This window comes from Sminthopsis crassicaudata, chromosome 6 (assembly GCF_048593235.1).
Source record: "Sminthopsis crassicaudata isolate SCR6 chromosome 6, ASM4859323v1, whole genome shotgun sequence".
Taxonomy (NCBI): domain Eukaryota; kingdom Metazoa; phylum Chordata; class Mammalia; order Dasyuromorphia; family Dasyuridae; genus Sminthopsis; species Sminthopsis crassicaudata.
Window position 1 is genome coordinate 152,733,324 of NC_133622.1, and position 20,193 is coordinate 152,753,516.

General features: G+C 35.6%; 1 protein-coding gene across 6 annotated transcripts in view; it reads left to right on the forward strand.

Annotated features, from left to right (window-relative positions):
* Positions 1–514: 514 nt before the first annotated feature.
* The window catches only part of KLHL8 (kelch like family member 8), a 52,766-nt gene continuing 33,087 nt past the window's right edge, over positions 515–20,193 (forward strand). For 3 of the 6 annotated variants that reach the window (XM_074275467.1, XM_074275468.1, XM_074275472.1), the window contains exon 1: positions 6,458–6,667. The gene's annotated coding sequence lies outside the window, so the exon portion shown is untranslated. Of the gene's footprint in view, positions 792–6,457; positions 6,668–20,193 lie in introns of those variants that run through there. The other 3 variants (XM_074275470.1, XM_074275473.1, XM_074275471.1) reach the window with 2 other exon arrangements.

The following is a 20,193-nucleotide window of genomic DNA, read 5'->3' on the forward strand; positions in this document are numbered from 1 at the left end:
AGATCATGCAATTCCTGAAAAATGAATGTTTTATGTCTTCCTATAACATACTACAAAATGATTTTTTTTAAAGTTTTAACTTTGGATATGGTTCAAGCACCTGCTTTCTTTAACTTGTAAACAATTATGGATTTATTTATGTTTAAGATAATAGTGATGTGATTCTTTCCCTCACCCCTCAGTTGTTGTATTCATGAAGGACAAGAATGCAATGTTAATAAAAGCTACATAATAAAACTGCATGAGTAGCCTAAGTTCTCATAGCTAGTGTAATTGTCTGAGGTCAAATTTGGATTCAGGTATTCCAGATGTCAGATCTAATGATCTATCAATTGTGCCATCTAGCTAACTCTGTGTTAAATTAATTCTAAAAGATCCATTTATGCCCTCATCCCTTTGTGAGGTACAAATGTTTCTCTATTGGGTCAAGAGGAGAATGACTTGGGATTGGTTAAGCAAATGAATTGGCCTTATCTCTGGGAGCTTTAAATAGCTAAAAATCTTGCTGAATTTCAGTGAGGGAGGCTGAGACTTTTTTTTTTTCTCCTTTCTTCCTACACTGACCTCTTAGTTTTTAAATGGAGCTCTTACCAAACCAGTAGGAGACACTGCACCCAGTAGATAAAAAGATCCATATGCCAGACCTACAACAGATTCATAGAGACAATCACTTAAGGGAGAAACTGCTTTCAGGTGGCTAGTCCTGGCAATTTAAAGTCAAACTGTGAGGAAGAGCAGGTCCTCAGGACCTTGAAAAATGACTCCAAAAAGGCTCCTTGGTGACAGGAATTGTGAGTTGCCTTTGTCATACATATATCCTAAACATTTGTCTCACTACCACTGTATTCTGTCTGTCCTATTCTTCTTGTTTATATAAGATGTAGAAAAGAGATTATTGGGACAATGTTTTGTAATTATTATTATTATTATTCTTGCTATGCCATTTGAGTAAATGACTTTCCTAAGACCTAAATCTTATTAGCTGACAGTTGATGGGAAGCATTTATGAACTTATGAACTTATGATTCATGAACCAGAAGCATTTATTAAGCACTTACTATGAGCTAGGTATTGTGCTGAGGAGATTATATATATGCAAAAAGAAAGCCCTGTCCTCAGAAAGTTTACTTCTAAAAAGGGAAGACTATACATAAAAGGCAATAGTATTGAAATAGTAATGGCATAGGGTCAAGAAAGGATCCAAATAGGGTTATGATAATGAAATCTAGAAAATCCGAAATCTAGCTCAGAAGTGAATGAAGCATGGCCAACCGTGGCCCATCTCCAGAATAGAACTTCCTGGAAGGAATTTGCCAGTCATGGTGACAAAATCTGGAGTGTCAGAAACATATCCAGACAGAGAAGAAACTATAAAGAATAAGAAACGCAGACCAAAAGTTTTTCCTCTGAGGAACCCAATTTGCCAATACATGTATCACAAAGTCAGAAGTTTGCATGTAAACAAAGTATCTGTTCCTATGTGTTCCATAAAAGCACTGGGTAAAGAGATACATATATTGAAATCACAAGTTTGAAACAAAAGCTTCTCATAAAACCCTTATTAAATGTGAAAGTATTCATGCAGGCAAGAAGGGAAGACTGGATAGCTTTGGGAGCAAAACCATGGAATAGCCTTATTATTTACTTGTAACTATATAAAGGAGATCTGGTATATGTGCATAATGCTTCACTTGGAGCACACGAGAACTTAACTTCAAAAAGTATTTTTAAAGAAAATGTCTTTAGTTTCTCTGGTATTACATCATAAACAAAGAAGTTTGAAAATAATATGCTTCAAACCACATTCAGTCTCCATAGAACTCTCTCTGAATGTAGATGGCATTTTCCATTACAAGGCTATTGCCTTGAATAACCTCATTGTTGAAAAGAGCCAAATCCATCACAATTGATGATCACATAATCTTCTTGTTACTGTGTACAATGTTCTCCTGTTTCTGCTCACTTCATTCAGAATCAGTTTATGTAAGTCCTTCCAGGCTTTTCTAAAATCAGTCTGTTCATCATTTATTATAGAACAATAATTTTCCATTACATATATACATACATATATATATATATATGCCATAACATTCAGCTATTCCTCAACTGATGGATATCCACTTAATTTCCAGTTCCTTGCCAATACAAAAAGGGCTGCTACATATATTTTTACACATATAGGTTGTTTTCTCTCTTTTATGATCTCTTTGGGATAAAGACCCAGTAGAAACACTGCCGGATCAAAGGGCATGGACAGTTTTATAGCCCTTTGGGCATAGTTCCAAATCAATCTCCAGCAAACATTTCACAAATCCACCAACAGTGCATTAGTGTCTCAGTTTTCCCACATCCCATCTAACATTTGTCATTATCTTTTCTTGTCATTTTAGTCAACATGAGAAGTGTGAAGTGGTACCTCAGAGTTAATTATTTTAATTCGCATTTCTCCAATCAATAGTTATTTAGACATTCCTATAGCTTTCACTACTTTTATTTAGACATTAGATATGACATTTCTTCATCTGAAAATTGTCTGTTCATATCCTTTGATTATTTATCAATTGGAGAATGACATATTCTTAAAATTCAATTTTTTATTTATAATATTAATTTGTGTATTTATTTTTTGGCAAGGCCATTAGGGTTGTGACTTACAGCTAAGAAGTATCTGAAGCTGGATTTAAAACTCAGGTCCTCCTGACTCTGGGGCCAGACTTCTATCCACTTTGCCATCTAGCTGCCTCTGCTCTCTCTATATTTTAGACATGAGGCCTTTATCAGAAATATTTCCTGTAAAAATTGTCTTCCAGCTTTCTGCTTCCCTTTTAATCTTGGCTCCATTGGTTTTGTTTGTGCAAAACCTTTTAAATTTAATGTAATTAAAATTATTTTGCATTTCATAATGTTCTCTAGTTCTTCTTTGGCCCTAAATTCCTCCCTTTCCCACAGATTTGACAGACTATCCCTTGCTCTACTAATTTGCTTATAGTATCATCTTTTATGTCCAAATCATGAACCATTTTGATCTTATCTTTGTATAGAATGTGAGGTGTTGGTCAGTACCTAGTTTCTGCCATACTATTTGTGGCTTCAGTTTTTATGTCCTTGGAAAAGTGGATAGTTAGTAATCAACTTCAATTGTTTAACAAGTAATCAGAGAATGAATATTACAATGAGGGACTGGACCTATTGTAATGAATTTTGGTTATGTAATTTACTTCTAAAATGCCCAGGTTGGGCAATCTAAACAAATAATTTATTCCTCACCCAAAGCTGAGTAAAAAGAGATGGGTTTTCAAGGGAAAGTCAGGAACTATATGAGCAAAACTACAAAACACTTTCCACAAAAATAAAGTCAGATCTAATCAATCGGAAAAAATATTAAGTATTCTTGGATAGGTCGAGCAAATATAATAAAGATGACAATACTACCTAAACTAATCTATTTATTTAGTGCTATACCAATCAGACTCCCAAGAAACTATTTTAATGACCTAGAAAAAATAACAAAAAAATTCATATGGAAGAACAAAAGGTCGAGAATTTCAAGGGAATTAATGAAAAAAAAATCAAATGAAGGTGGTCTAGCTGTACCTGATCTAGAACTATATTATAAAGCAGCAGTCACCAAAACCATCTGGTATTGGCTAAGAAATAGACTAGTTGATCAGTGGAATAGTTTAGGTTCACAGGGCAAGATAGTGAATAAAAATAGCAATCTAATGTTTGACAAACCCAAAGACCCCAGCTTTTGGGATAAAAATTCATTGTTTGACAAAAATTGCTGGGAAAATTGGAAATTAGTATGGCAGAAACTAGGCATTGACCCACACTTAACACCGTACACCAAGATAAGGTCAAAATAGGTTCATGATCTAGGCATAAAAAATGAGATTATAAATAAATTAGAAGAGGAGGAAGAAATTTGTGACCAAAGAAGAACTAGAGATCATTATTGATCACAAAATTGAAAATTTTGATTATATCAAATTAAAAAGCTTTTATACAAACAAAACCAATGCAGACAAGATTAGAAGGGAAGCAATAAACTGGGAAAACATTTTTACAATCAAAGGTTCTGATAAAGATCTCATTTCCAAAATATATAGTGAATTGACTCTAATAATCTAATAAGATATCAAGCCATTCTCCAATTGATAAATGGTCAAAGGATATGAACAATTTTTGATTGAAGAAATTGAAAGTATTTCTTAGCCATATGAAAAGATGCTCCAAATCATTATTAATTAGAGAAATGCAAATTAAGACAACTCTGAGATACTACTACACACCTGTCAGATTGGCTAGAATGACAGGGAAAAATAATGTGCAATTTTGGAAGGGATGTAGGAAAACTGGGACATTGATACATTGTTGGTGGAATTGGGGATACATCCAGCCATTCTGGAGAGCAATTTGGATCTATGCTCAAAAAGTTATCAAACTATGCATACCCTTTGATCCAGCATTATTACTATTGGCCTTACATCCTAAAGAGATCTTAAAAAAAGGAAAGGGACCTATATGTGCAAGAATGTTTGTGGCATGGCTAGAAACTAGAAATTGAGTGGATGCCCATCATTTGGAGAATGGCTGAATAAATTGTGGTATATGAATATTATGGAATATTATTGTTTTGTAAGAAATGACCAGCAGGATGATTTCAGAAAGACCTGGGGAGACTTACATGAACTGATGCTGAGTGAAATGAGCAGGACCAGGAGATCATTCTATACGTCAACAACATTACTATATAATGATCAGTTCTGATGGGCGTGGCCCACTTCAACAATGAGATGAACCAAATCAGTTCCATTTGTTCAATAATGAAAAGACCCAGCTACACCCAGCTAAAGAACTATGGGAAATGAGTATGAACCACAACATAGCATTTCCACTCCCTCTGTTTTTGTCCACTTGCATTTTTTATTTCCTTCTTAGTTTATTTTTACCTTATTTCTAAGTCTGATTTTTCTTGTGCAGCAAAATAACTATGGATATGTGTACATATATATATATATATATTATTTAACATGTTAAAATCCCCATCTGGGGAGGGGATTGGGGGGAAGGAGGGGAAAAGTTGGAACAGAAAGTTTTGCAAGGGTCAGTGCTGAAAAATTACCCATGCCTTTATCTTGTAAATAAAAAGCTATAATAAAGAAAGAGGGGGGGGGAGGGAGAGAGAGAGCGAGAGAAGGGCTTTCCTACCTGGAAAGATTGTTAAGAATGTTAATGCAATTTCATTATCAGCAATGTCTTTCAGAGACTGGACAACTTACAAGCTTCAGAAAAAGTCCTGGTACTAATTCAACAATTATAATATTGGAGGTTAGAGAGAGAGCTTGCAACAACAAATCAACAAGATATATACAGGATAAACCGATATTGAGGGGATATTAGAGGGAAGGATCTAACATTAAAGGGGGCAGGGAAAGTTCTAAGTTTAGCTGAGACTTGAAGGAAGTTAATTAAATTTGGAGGCAGAGAGAGGAGAGAATTTCAGGCACAGGAAACAGTAACAATGTCTAGGGCTGGGAATTTCAGGGTTTGTGAAAGGAGTAACAGGGAGGTCAGCATCACTGGATCCTGGCGTATATGAATCAGGATAAGGTATAAGAAGGTTGGAAAGATAGAGGAGGACAAGGTTACGAAATTCAAACACAGGATGATCCTTAAGGTAAGAGGGAGCCCCTGGAGTGTATTGACTAACAAGGCGACACGATGAAATCTATGCTTTATCAGTGATATCTGAGTAAGGAAGAAGTGGAGTGAAGAGATTTGTGACAGGGTGAGCAGGCTAGCTCAGTAATCCTGGGATAAGGAAGACCAGGGAGATAGCTCTGTCAGGAGAGAGAGGCGCTGGCTTCTCTCCCTATACCTCCTACAAATATATTTTTGTGTGCTTAAATGTACGTTGTTGTCTCCCCGAGGACTGTAAGCTTCTTCAGGACCAGGACTGATTCTACCGTTTTATTGTTATTTTTGTTTGAATTCCCAGAGTTTAGCACAGTGACTGACACAGATCGGGTGTTTTATATGATCTCACAGGAAATAGCCTTTCTAGGGAACATCCGAAGCAACTCCTGCACTCTCCAGTTTCTCCTCCCTGCAGGATGATTTTACTTCTGTTGCAGCTGCGACACACGTTACATACGTGCATATTGATAGATCTGATACAGAGATAGCTGGGTATCTCTATATCTAGTAGCATATATATGCACGTATATACATATAATGGGCGAGGTGGACTGGCCGGCCTCCACGGTTTCTTTCAATTCTATATCCATGACCTCGACCCAACAATGCAGAGAAAGCTGTTATGACTTACCCCTTGCCTCAAATTGCTCAATTACATAACCCAGGGAGAGGGAAAAAGAACTACATTTCCCAGGGCGCTCTCCGTTCTGGCCGGTCAGCTCACGCATGTGGAGTGGTAGCACAGGGGCGGAGTTGCCGGGGCGCGCGCGCTAAAAGCGCGAGTCCCCAGCCGTAGCTCACCCGGCTGGCGTCTGTCTGCTTGACCACACAATCTCCTCAGTTGCGCGCTGGGATCTTCTGCCCCAGGTGGAGAGAGAGGGAGCTGGGGAAATCGGCGCCGCCTCCTGTGGAAGAGCGCTGGAACCGGGGAGGAGGAGGGGGGTGGACGCAATTCAGAAAAAGCTAGGTAACGAGGCCTCCCGTCTGATCGATTCCCCTGCCCTCCTCCCCCTCGGCCATTGTCCGCCGGGTGCCCCCCCCTGCGTCTGCCCCTACGGGCGGAACCGCTGCTCCCTCCTGCCTTGGTCTTCGGGGAAGGGAACATGACAGCCGTGGGTGGGCTCTCTGCCTCCCTCCCGCGCCGTCTCGGCCCCTCGAGCTCGGTGAGAGCGGCGACGGGACGGACGCCCGGGAGGCCGAACTCCGAGGTCCATCCGGTGTCCGTAAGAGAGGCGTGAGAACTTATGGAAGGGGAGTGGGCGAGCAGAGAGCGTCACGGAGCTCGGGGCCAGCAGCCCGCGCAGCCCGGGGCCTCGAGTGGCCTTGGAGGCCGGCCTTGACTGCGGCAGGACAGAGAAAAACTTAACCCGGCTTTCCTTTGCCGCCTCGAGCGAGGAGAGGTGGGGAGAGTCGGTGGCCCCGCTTCCTGGCCTCCCGGAGGACGTAACGTGCACAGCCAGGAGGCTGCGCGGGTCTTGTCTCCGGAGGACTGAGAGGGGATTCCAGGATAGTAGTGCACCGGCCCAGGCCCGGGGGCGAGGTGAAAGCGGACTGGGAGGCGGGGGCGGGCGACCCGGGGTGCGAAATCTGAACGGAGAGTTTTATAACTGATGCTAGAAGTGACAGAGAATGACCAGGGCAACCGGGGACCGGGAGCACGGAGGGAAACCTGGAGGCGCTTGCAATAGATAGTGACCATGGAAATGGTAGATCTTGATGGTGTTGTCCGGGGAACAGTGAATAGACCTGTAGACCAGTAGACATGCTCGCAAATGGTTACTGACTGTGTGATGCTGGGCAAGGCACTTAATTTTGTGTGCCTCAGTTTCCTAATCTGTAAAATGAGGTGGAATAGGAAATGACAAAATAAATGATGACCTAAATGGGGTTCCAGTCAAACGCGACTGGAAATGATTGAACTCTTAACAGAGAATCTGCATTTAACGTCGGGGTGGGGATGGGATTGAGAGAGAAAAAGGATGACACCTGCTTTCAAACCTGGTGATTGGAAGAATTGCGTTGTCTTGGTAACAGGGAGGTTAGGAAGAGAAGGTTTGGAGGGGAAAGGTAGATTCAGTTTCCGACATATATGAATAGGCCATCCAGTGATGTGATGTGATGTGATGTGATGAAATCGGAGATCTGGAGTGTTTAATGCTGCATAAATGGGTGTCAGAAACATCTGCATAGAGATAATTGGAATCCGTGTGTTTGTATAATGTTATAGCTAACATTTATATGGCACTTTATTATTTGCAAAGAGCTTTATCATATTTTGATCCTCATTATAATCCTGCAGTACAAGTACTTTTAAGCCTCCACGGAGTCAAATTTGCATCGCATGAACCTCTACTTGAAAGATATTGTTATAAACCATAAATCTCTAATTTATCAGATTTTGCTAAATATTTTCCTCTCAAAAAAAGAAGTTACCTTGAATTTGTTTTGTGCACAATTGTATGTGCACGTAGGCGTTCTTATCCCCTTTTTATATTCTGGATTCCTTTGGCAGTCTGAAGCCTACGGATCCCTCTTCAGAATGTTTTAAAATGCGCAAAATACATAATATTACATGTGAAAGGAATTATAATGAAATACAATTAAAGTATTTTTTAAACTACTCTCAAATCCTAAACCCATTATAAAATGCAGGTTTTCAGTGATTAACCAGAAGACATTTATTTGTTTCCTAACAGTGGTTTTATGGCTTCATTAGAATGAAGTCTTTTCTCTCCCAATATTTTGCTTGTCAATTAAATTAGGAGTGTTTTTCTCTACTATTTTTTTGGCTTCTCAGAAGTCTTTGTGGCAGTTTTTATGTAATTTTTACAGTTCTTAATTGAATGCCTTTTAATAAAATACTTGAACTCCTTAACCATTCTTATTAAGCTATAAGAGAATTATTTTAAAAGTTTAGCAGAGAATTTTATCTGCTAACGGATTTTTTTCATTGTTTTATTCTCATTTATGATGACACTTTCAACATTTACCAGTTTGCTGTTAATTGATACTTTTTCCCTCTCTTTCTCCCTTGGCCAAGGTATAACCAACATCTGGCCAAGGTAACTTCTTGACTATCTCTGTAGATGAAAGATCTTTCCTTTCTTGCTACTTTATGATGTAAATTTAGTTGGTCAAAAAATCTAATAATAACTCACTTTTGGCCAGAATTTTATAATTTATACAAGGTATGTCTTGAAATTTACATTTTAAAAATATATTAAATCCTATGAATCTTGATGTAAAATGAATTATACTATAATATTTCCAAATATTTATAGTTTTACCTTTAGGATCATTGTGGAAGCTTAAGGCAATTTAATATCTTGGCAATTGATAAGTGCATGTCCTAATATCAGTTAAATATCCTAAGATCTTAGATTTATTGAGAGAAAATTTGTTCCATTCACAGGGAAATTTATGAGCAAATCATTTGGCTAATAGATAATGTAGTATTAGAAGCTTACAGAAGTCATTATTATGACAGTTAAGTACAGTCCCTGCAAGAATATTAATTTGGGCTTTTAAAAAGTTATTCCAAGACTTCTATGTTAAAGGAAAATCAGATGTAAGCTTATCATGATTTTTTTTAAAATTTGGGTATACTAAAGTTATTTATTTTGAAGATGAAGACTTTGTTTCAGAGGTTTATATACAGATACTGTATATACATCCAGTAATATGTATCAGTACTTAAATTTGATTTTATTTCTGCTATGTTACAGTATCTGTTTTCTTGAATTTAGTTGAAATTAATCAAGAAGTGAAAGTTTTTTTAATCTTTTTTTTTTTTTTAAGTGAGTTGATTGGAGTTAAGTGACTTGCCCAGAGTCACACAGCTAGTAAGTTTTAAGTATCAGAAAGGTGATTTGAACTTAAGTCCTTCTAACTTCAGTTATATCTCTGAGCCATTTATCTACTCCTAATCCCTTCTTTTTTTTTTTTTTATGCACACTGTATAGCTTTTAATACAGTAAAAGTTGAAGATACACTGAGTTCTGCTCAAAGGGATTTTGTCTTCCTTTCTAGGGACTATATTTTCTAAAAGAAAACTCTTTAATAATTAGTTTATTTTCCAGTGGATTTAAGTAGCTCATATGAAAAACATGATTTTTTTTTTCTCCCTCAAGAAATGTATTTGTAGTTACTATGTTGTCACAGTTCCAATGACTTTGTAATTCACATGAGTCAGTCCTGTTCTAATAATAACAGAATTGGAAGGACCATTAACAAAGTTCTTTCTATTTCATTGCTCTTTCTTGGGATGGTTATTTAAATCAATAACAGTGCATTTACTTTCTGCTTTCTTACTGGTATTGAAATGTTACATTTTAGGATGTAACATTTATAACCTAATGATAACATTTATGTTTATATAAGACCATGACAAGACTGATCCAGCATTAGATATTTTCTCCTTGTTTATTTTCTAAGGCTGCTACATCTAGGAAATACAATAATGAAGAACAAACAGGGTTCCCTTTTTCATAATGGAAGCTTTACATTATTAACTTCTACAAGAAAAGGAACATTCCCCTTCTCTGTGCTATGCATCTAGTAAATGTTAAACTAGTTCATAATTATATAATTATATGGTTTCCAGAATTATTTTTAAATGGAAAACAGGCCTATATATATATATATATATATATATATATATATATATATATATGTACTTTTTTTTTTTTTTTTTTTTGCTGAGGCAATTGGGGTTAAGTGACTTGCCCAGGGTCACACAGCTAGGAGGTGTTAAGTGTCTCAGACCAGATTTGAACTCAGATCCTCCTGACTTCAGAGCTGGTGCTCTATGCACTATACCACCTAGCTGCCCCAGACCAATATCTTCAAGAAATATTTCTTCATCCTCTTTTAGAAATTTAAAACTTCATTATGTAAATTAAGGTTTTTTTATAGTATAGTTGATAATTTAGAAGTTTTTAAAATATAATTGGAATTGAGAATTTTAGACTTAATATCAACTAAATTAAGTTCAGCTTTTATCACTGAAATGTGAACTATTATTTCAAACTGATCTATATCTTTGGAAATAAGTTGCTAGGATATAGAGCTTGATGGTTTAAGATCAGTTTTAATTTCTAGGAAAGATTTAATTTAATTTCTACATTAGACACTTAAGACAGTCACCTTCTCACCTTAGAAGATCCTTTCACTCCCATTAATTGCTCAGTTCCTCAACTGAGGAACTTACATTTTAAGAAAGGTTCTATGCCAGCCAGGCCTGGTCTCTGCTCCTGATTTTGTGGACTTTTTTCTTCATCATGTTTCAGCAGCTTTCTCATCCTGAAAAATGCCTCATCCTTTGCCACCCAAAAAGGCTTGTCCATCCTGGAAGATTCTTTTGATCCCATGGTTGCTACTTCTCTGTTGGTGGGTTCCTCTTAGAACCTCCAATTGAAGAAGTGCCAAGGCCAGCCACATTCATGCCTTTATTCATCTGCCCTCTCCTCTCCTGAGTCTCCAGTATTTTTATCCATATTCCTGTGTGTGGATACTTCCCCACTGCCAACTCCTTTTCAGCACTCTTTTATGTGTTTTTTTCCTCCTGGGACCTTACTTTATTTTTACTTGTTTTCCCAGTATATTACTATAGTGCCTATTATATTGTAAGCACTTAATAAATGTTTATTGATTTGATTTTAAATATCAGTTTGACTCAGCTCTATTTGAGAAAAGGAAATTCTTGTAAAGCAAATTTTCAGTAATATATGATTTTTATTATGCAGCTTTCCTAATTTTCCAGTTGAGACCAGCTATGAAAAGTATTTGTGAATAGTTTATTTTCTACAATTGACTCTGCAACTGACCAAGGGAAAAAAATTATATACTCTTTTGAATATCTCAGTAATTTTGAACCTATTCTGTTTTCACATGCTTTTTTGTTAAATAATAATATTATTTAAAATTTAACAACCCTTTTTTACTTCTGCTTTGTTTTTATTGATTGAGAGTTTACAGGAATTCAAGAATTGAGCTAAAATTGGAGGTAAGCATAGCAGACATTCTCCAAGGTCAATACAGCTGATAATAATTTCTTTCCAGCATAGTGTGAAAGAAGTACTCAGTGCTCTGTTTTTGGGTTTTTTGGCATAACTACTAGAAACAAATTTATTAATTATCTTCTAGCTCTAAACATGTCATTTTAGAGAACAAGAAGAATCCAAAGAGAAAAAGATCTATTCTGTCTCTGAAAATCTCTCTGGGCCCCAGTCATTTTTCATAAATAATTTAATGTTCTTAAAGAAAGGACAGAATTCCATAATGAGAGAAATGCATACCTACATCACTGCCTCCATAATAATTTTAAATGGTTCAAGTTATTCTTAAGATTCCCAGTCCAGCCCTTTTATCTTTTAGATGAAGAAACCAAAGCTCAAAGATGGTAACTAGTTTTCCTAAGAGGCCTCAAACTTCTGAGATCCTCTGTTCTTGTAACTCCTCTATTTTAATTCCTTTATGATGGCCATAAAGAGTATATGCCATTTTTGAATACATATTGGTGTATCAGAGTATACAAAATATCTGTGGAGTGCTTACTAATGCTTCCTTAACTAGTCACTGTTAAATGTTAGCATTCAAATACAAGCAAATGGAAACTTTTCTCTTTGAAAGTATTAATAAGTAATAGGAGTAGAAAAAGGAACTGAACCTGTGTTTTCATTTTTATAAAGAACTCTTCACTGAAGAAACTCCCTTTACCACCATTAAAATTGATACCTTTATGCAACTTATATTCCTTTTTTTTCTTAATAGTATTTTATTTTCCAAATACATGTAAAGATAATTTTTAACATTCATTTCTATAAGATTTTGTGTTCCAAATTTTTTTCTCCCTCCTCCCCCACCACCCCATCCCCAAGCAAGTAATCGGATATAGGTAAAACATGCATCATCCTTATTTATCATATGTAATCCATATTTGTCATGTGCAAGAAAAAAGCAGATCAAAGAGAAATAACCATAAGAAAGAAAAAACCAAATTAAACCCCCCAAAGATGAAAATACTATCCTTCAGTCCACATTCAGTCTCCATAGTTCTCTCTCTCTCTCAATGCACATGGCATTTTCCATCCTAAATCTATTGGAATTGCCATGGATCAGTACATTTATGCAACTTACATTCTTAAGAGAATTGCTTAGAGCCTTGAAAAGTTAAGTGACCAATGTTATATAAACAGTATTTATCTGAAATTGGTCTTGAACTCATTAGTTTTGTATAGCCATCTATCAATGACTGGAGGGTAATACATTAGAATGGAAAGGAAAAAGGACTTAAGAGGCAGAAAAACTTGGTTTAAAATGCTGCCTTTGACTGTAGCTGTGTACGTATCTGCCTGTTTTCTTATCAGTCAGATAGAGGTTTTATCAGTCCTACCTAAACATACAGAGTAATTTGTGAAGATCAAGTGAGTAAATCTTTGCGAAACTACAATGTGTTTTAAAATGATAACTATTGCTAATTAATATCACATCATCACCACTGCCTGTTTTGGGCTTTTAAAAAATTATTTAAATGGTTTCTTTTCCTATTAAGAGTTGTCTAGAGAAATTTGAACATCTTTTTTTTTCTCAAAAATGTCATTGTAGCAAGCAGAAACAACAAATGTTTATTGAGCACCAAATTCAAAGCAATATACTTGGCACTGGGAAATTTCAAGATTTATATCATAGTGAACCATTATCCTTAACTAGAAAATGTTACTTTTGATTAATGATCTCTCCCCTTATCTTTTTAATGGTGGATTTCTAGTGATTTTGTAGCTCTCCGTGTTACAAAGAAGTATAAGATGCTATCCTGTCCTGATAGAATTTATAAAATAAGGAGGAATAAGATGAACAAAATCATAGTGAATGATTTAGTATGAAAGTACAATGAGAAAGGTACCAAATTCTATTTTATTCAGAACCATTCCTTTAATCCTTCTTTTCCAGGGTGGTGATTAGTTTGACATCTTGTAGAGAAATGAACAGGCTGGAAATAAAAAGGTCTAATGACTTAGTAGTGTGAATTGGAGAGTTTCTTGAATTTATTCTTCATTTCTTATATTCCCTACTTCCAGAGGGAAGCAACCTTAAAGGACAGAAAAAAAAATAGAAGGTCATCTAGGTAGAAGGGGCATTGGCCAAATGGGCAGGTATTATTGCTGGAAGAAATATTTAAAAATAGATTTTTTCACAGCAAATTTTCAGAATTTTTATTTTGGAAAGGATCTCAGAAAACAATTGGGCCAACCTTTTGGTTTTATGGAAGAAAAAACTGATGTCTAGAGAATGGGGAAGAGGAAAGGGAGAGCTATAGAGACAGGGCACTTTATAAATTTCATTCCATTTGAACCTCACCATAACCCCAGGAAGTAGAAGCTGTTATTTTCTCTATTTTACAGATGAGAAAATTGAGGCAAACAGGTTATATAACTAGCATAGAGTCTCATAGCTAGTAAGTTTTTGAGGGCAGATCTAAACTTGGTCCTTTTCAATCCAGGCCTGGGACTATTAACTAATGTGCCATCAGTTGCCTCTGCTTAGAATTTTTAAATATGTCACTGGGTTAGTCTTTAAGCCATGGGACAACCCTCTCAGTCCTACATAATATATTTGGTCAGAGCCTTTTCCCCTTCCTAGCCATCTATCCTCCCCATACTACTGGTATCCTCTTCCTGTCCCCTCCATTTTCCTGACAATTTCCTTGTGTTGCAACAATCCAGCTGGATGTTACAACTCTCTAGAAAGGGAACCAAGAGGTCCTTCCAGGTTTACTCAGACTTTCAGATCACTCTCCACCTTTCTGAAGGTATAGGAACAGAGAACACAATGAGTTCTCTATTGGTAATGGGCTATTGGCTCTTGTATGCAGTATATAGAGAGACTCGAGGCAAGGAAATCATTTTGGATAGGTACACTTCTGGAGAGGGTGAAGGATCTCTCTTAGATGCCAGTATTTGGAAGGATTTTTATAAAGATTGGTATATCCCTCCAATTCCCCTTGCCTTTCCCAAATTTTTGAGATCACTGAGAACCAGCCTTTAGTTCCATCAAGACAGTCAGTAGGTATTAAATGCTTACTATGTGCCAGTCAGTATGCTAATTATTAAGGATACAAAGAGACACAATGTCCTCAAGAAGCTGGATTCTAATGGAGGAAATAACATGTAAAAATAAGCTACATACAAGCAATATACAAAGTAGATGGAATGTAATCTGAGAAGTAAAGGGACTAGTAGCTGGTGGAACCAGGAAAATCCTATAGAAAGCAGAATTTGAGAAAATGAAGCTGCAAAACAGGCCAACCTGTGTAAAAGCATGGATAAAGAGTTGGAGTGTTGTGTTTGAGGAACAAACAGACCAGTGTAATTAAATCATAGACTAAAAGGAGAAAGGGGCCAAGTTATAAAGAGCCCCAATGACTCTCTGTGGGGTTCATCTAATGGAGGGAGTGGGGAAGTGACGTGGTCAGAGCTGTCATATTTTTTTAAATCACCTTTGAAGCTGTTTGGAGAATGAACTGGAATAAGTAGAGACAAGTTAGAAGTCCATTGGAATAATTCAAGTGCAAATTTGGCTGTGTACATAAAAAGAAGGATACATAAATTAAATATTATGAGAGTAGAAATGACAAGATTTGGTAACAGTTTGGATATTTTGGGTTAATTGGAGTGGAGTCTAAGATGACTGTGTATAATATCAATTTGTGGCAAGATTTAAATGAATGATTCTTAAATTGTTCTCACTCTCAGACTACTGCCTTAATAAATTCATTAAATATTTGGCAAGCCAGACAGATTGTGGTTCATACCCAATTTTGGCCTTGAAGAAAATAAAGGGGACTTCAAAATATGGAAATGGAGCTTGAAAGGTTGAGGGGAGGTATTTTTGTCACCGAGTGTGGTGCAAACCAAAGCTAGAGAAAGATTGGGATTAGAATCATAGTTCTTTATGCATGAATTTTAAAAGCTATAAAAGAAATTAGGTAGTATCTCCTAATAGGGAATCTTGTCTCTCTCTATCCCTTCAGTCCTAGCCTAATTTTATCATCTGTGGTGGCTCCCAGCTGACTTTCAGGAGAATGTATTCATCATAACTGATAATGTCTCTTCCTGGAAACAGCTTAGAATAGGCTAAATTATTAGAGAAGATGTGTGATAATTGAGTTTTTAGATTTAAAAGGAAGTACAGTATAATGGAAAATGTACCAGACTTAAAATCAGAAGACCTCAGTTTGAGTTGTGCCTGGTATTGTTACTAAATTACATGTTACTTGAAACTGAATGTGATAAATTATTCTTAATGTCAGAATTCTTCAGACTTATTCCTATGTCCTTGTCCAAAAGACCCAATTTTTTAAACCACATTCTTCTATTGTGGTGACTATAAGTCAAGGAATACTGTAGTCTCTAAAAAATAGATGTTGAAGGTCCTCCTACTGCCATATTGAGAGTACGTGGTGGATGTGAGCAGACAATAGCATATTATACATGAGATTTTCCAGCAGAAGTGGTAGAAAAGAAATCTTCAGAGAAATACACAACCATAAAAAGATGTGCTGAATACATAAAAATGAAAAATAAGCTTGTCACAGCAAAAGTAAGAAATGTATCTCTTGTATGCTTCATTGGAATCTCCACATCAGGAAGGTCTTAGGATGTTGGGTACCCCATATGGTGAATTTATAAGAAGTTACTGTTTAGAATTACAGGAGATGGATAGGTATAGATAGATTGAAATCTACATTATTAGAGAGATTATCCACTCAATGAAATTATAAGCCTGTAAGTATATGTTAAAACCAATAGCATTTTGTTGGTCTGCCTTAGTGGGATTACTTTTAGTAGGAGAAGGAGTCTGCAATTGACTTGTCTTGGTACTAACTTTAAAATAATATGTTAATATAATTAGTTTGTTTACAGTTATTAATATTTACTTTAAAGTAGTATTGCTGTCATACTCCCAGTTCATTGAAATAAATTTCCCAAAGTCCCCAGAGTCACTTCCAAATCATTATTGCTTTAACTCCTAACTACCTTTTGTTCTTATCTCAACTATAGCATGTTATTTTCAGGTGTAATTATTATTCAGAGGCTTCAGAACAGTCCTTGGAATCAGGAAGACCTGAGTTCAAATCTTTATGTTACAGAGTGACCTGTTTGTACATGAATAACTTTCCAGTGTCCTAGGTATTTTTAAGATTATGAGTTGCCCATCTTGCATGGGTGAAGAGAGTTCTGCGCACATATGGATTTTTTTTAAAATGTTTTCTTCTACTTAAATAAAATAATAAATCTATTTTCAAATCCATTCCATAATTCTTTTGGGGAAGATGATAGGAGAAAGGGGAAGCAACATATCTAGATCTGTGATTTTAACTAGTAAGAGAACTCTTGTCATTCAACAAGCATTACTGTATGCCAAATAGTATGCTAAGCTGTAGAGATACAGAGTCCTTTTACTCAAAGTGCTTTATTTTCAGTGAAGAACTTCCCTCATCTTCAACCAATACAGGTCTGTACCTATTCTGCAATATTACAGTTTTGGGGGGCCCTTATGAGTTGAGCAAGATCACCAAGAGCAGTATTTATAAGAAGCAGGGTTCAAAGTCTTCCTGATTTCTCCATTGTGACAATCTATCTTTCTAAAATGATCATTATTATTAATCTGAAAGCTACTGAATTTTTTATATTTAATACCTTTTCTACTAATTACAGTGAATCAAGAAATAAAACATTAAATTTTTGGTTCTGTTTTTTTTCCCCCCTAAAAAACTACTACTGAATTTGGGTGTATCCTTGAATGTGAAATGATGTTTATTTTTAAGGTGTCAGAAGATAACCAACTAATTCCATAATATTTGAAAATTACATCAGCCCAAGAATGGAGAGTGACAAATGCTAATAATATAAAAATAATTTTTACTTAGCTTTGGAATCTTTTGTGCCACATTTTAGTTCATTTAGCAAATACTTAGGAGAACCTATTATATAATAGGTTACTATGCTGGGCATTGGGGAAAAAAAAAAGATTATTTAGACAAGATCTTTTAGAACTAAGATCTGTATACAAGTATGAATCAAAATAGGCAAGTGTTCATGAAAAAAAATTGGATAGATCCATTCATAGCACCCTTGTATTTATTCAATTGACCATTTCCAGGATCAAACACAAAATCTTGCATTTGTTATTCAAAACTTCACAACCTGTCTCCTCTTCTTACATTTTGCATTGGCTCCACCTTATCCCAACATATTAAGTATTTTGTGATCCAGTAAAACTGGTTACTTTTGCTCTTCTTCATACAAGACACTTAATCTGCCAACTCTGGGTATTTTTACTATGTTCCCCATGGCTGGAGTACTCTTCTAATTTCTACCACCTGGCTTCCTTCAAGTCCTAGCTAAAATCTCATCACTAATAGAAGAATTCCTTAATCCTTTTAAATAACAGTGCCTTCCCTCTATTATCAATAATTATCCAATGTCTTCCCCCTTTAGATTGGGAGTTTAAAGAGTTGTACGGACTGTCTTTTGACTTTGTAACAGGTACTTAATATAGTTCCTGGCATATAAATAATGATATTCAAAATAACGTAAGAATTCAAAGGAAGAAGAAATTGTCATTTGGAAGATGCCTTCATTAAGGAGATATAGTATTTGAACTAGTTAGCCTTTTATTCAAATGGAGAAAAGTAGAACATTTTAGACTGAGGGAACAGTGAACAAAGTTATTAATTTCATAAGATCCTACTTTAGCCTTTTTCAGGAACAAGCAAAGAACAACATTGATAAATTATATTATTGGAATAATGTATATAGGTTAGAGCCAGGTATATAGGTTTTAGTTAAAGGCCAATTTTAGGATGGTTTGGTGATGAACCATTGAAAGACTTTTTCTTTTTTCTTTTTTTTTTTTTTTGAGGGTTGTGAAAAGCCATCGGTATATATTCTATCAGAGACTAACATAATATCAATATGTAGGATGAATTAAAGGAAATAGTCTTGTAACTCAGTCTTTAAAATGGTGCCATTGAAAATTGAAAAGCCACAGAAATAGAAGTTCTAGGTATATTTTAGGTTCTGAGAATTAAACAAAATTTTGAACAAGACATAGCATCATGATCTAGCACAGAAAAAGCCCAGAAATTAATTTACTCTTGTCTTTAACTCTTCTCATTTTTGGGTATATATTAACAACATTGATTCATGAAAGCAGAACTATTCTGTTTTCCTAACTCAATTTCCCTAGACTGGGGAAGTAGTTATATCCTTTGATTTCAGAGATTTAGCCTACTAGGTTGAAATATATATAAAACATTTAATTAGGCAAAGAATTGATCTAGTTGTCAAGAATTTAAAAGCAAAATTTCTTATGGATAAAGTAAAGAGGTTCATTAATCAAAAGTTTACTAAGCCCCCTTTTCTCTACCTTGAGTGCTTACAGATGCTTAGTTATTCATTAATCATTGATGTAGGTAGATTACTAATACTAGATTTCAGAGATTAAAAAATGAGAAAGTGGCATTGGGTGATTATGCATATTAGGAGGACTTTATATCTAAAGTCAATCTTGGGCTTCAGTTCATATGCTGTTCTTTATCCAGCAAAATGTTAAAATTACAAATTCCCTTTGTGATAAATAATTTAATAGTACAATTAGTGCTGTGTTCTAAATAAATGTACAACTTGAGCTCAAGATTACTTTTTGGGAAAATTATTTGCTTCTCTATGAAAGAAATCATTGTAATTTCTACATAAAGATAAATTTTGTTGAGTTTTTAAAATCTATTTTTGTCTTGATGGTATTAGATTTTAACTATGGAAGCTTATAAAATTGTGCAATATATATTTATAAGCTGTTAGAAAAACCTTTCAGTTAAATTACCATGTTTCAATATACTGAGCATGTGTGTGTAGTGGGGGGGGGGGCGGTGTGAGATCATTCTTAATGATCTTTAAAGCCTACTATGATTTCTGCATCAGATTAACTATAAGATATATAAATGACATTGGAAGTGTAGGGAGAATCTTTTTTATGGATTATTCAGTTATGTGAATCTTGCCAGTCAGAAATAGCATGCTTCTTTTAACTTGAGGGTTATTTTTTTAGAAGATCAGAAGTTATCTGATGAATTCATATTAGACAAGTACATTGTTTAAAAAGATAAGCACCAGGAAGATAGTTTAATCAATTGTTCACATATATTTCTTTGGAATGGTGGATCATTGTACTTCTAAAAGTTGTGTTTCACTGTTATTGCTGTTACTGGGTAGATTATGTTCTCCTGGGTGTCTTAAGACTTTACTTTGCATCATTTCTATAGACATCTTCCCAGGTGTTTCTGAAACCATCCCCTTCATAATTTCTTATACTACAATTATATTCTGTCAGAATCATATGCCTTGTTTAATATTTTGGATTACTTGCCATCTAGGGAAGGGAGTGGGGAAAGGGAAGGAAAATTGGAACACATGGTTTTATAAGGGTTAA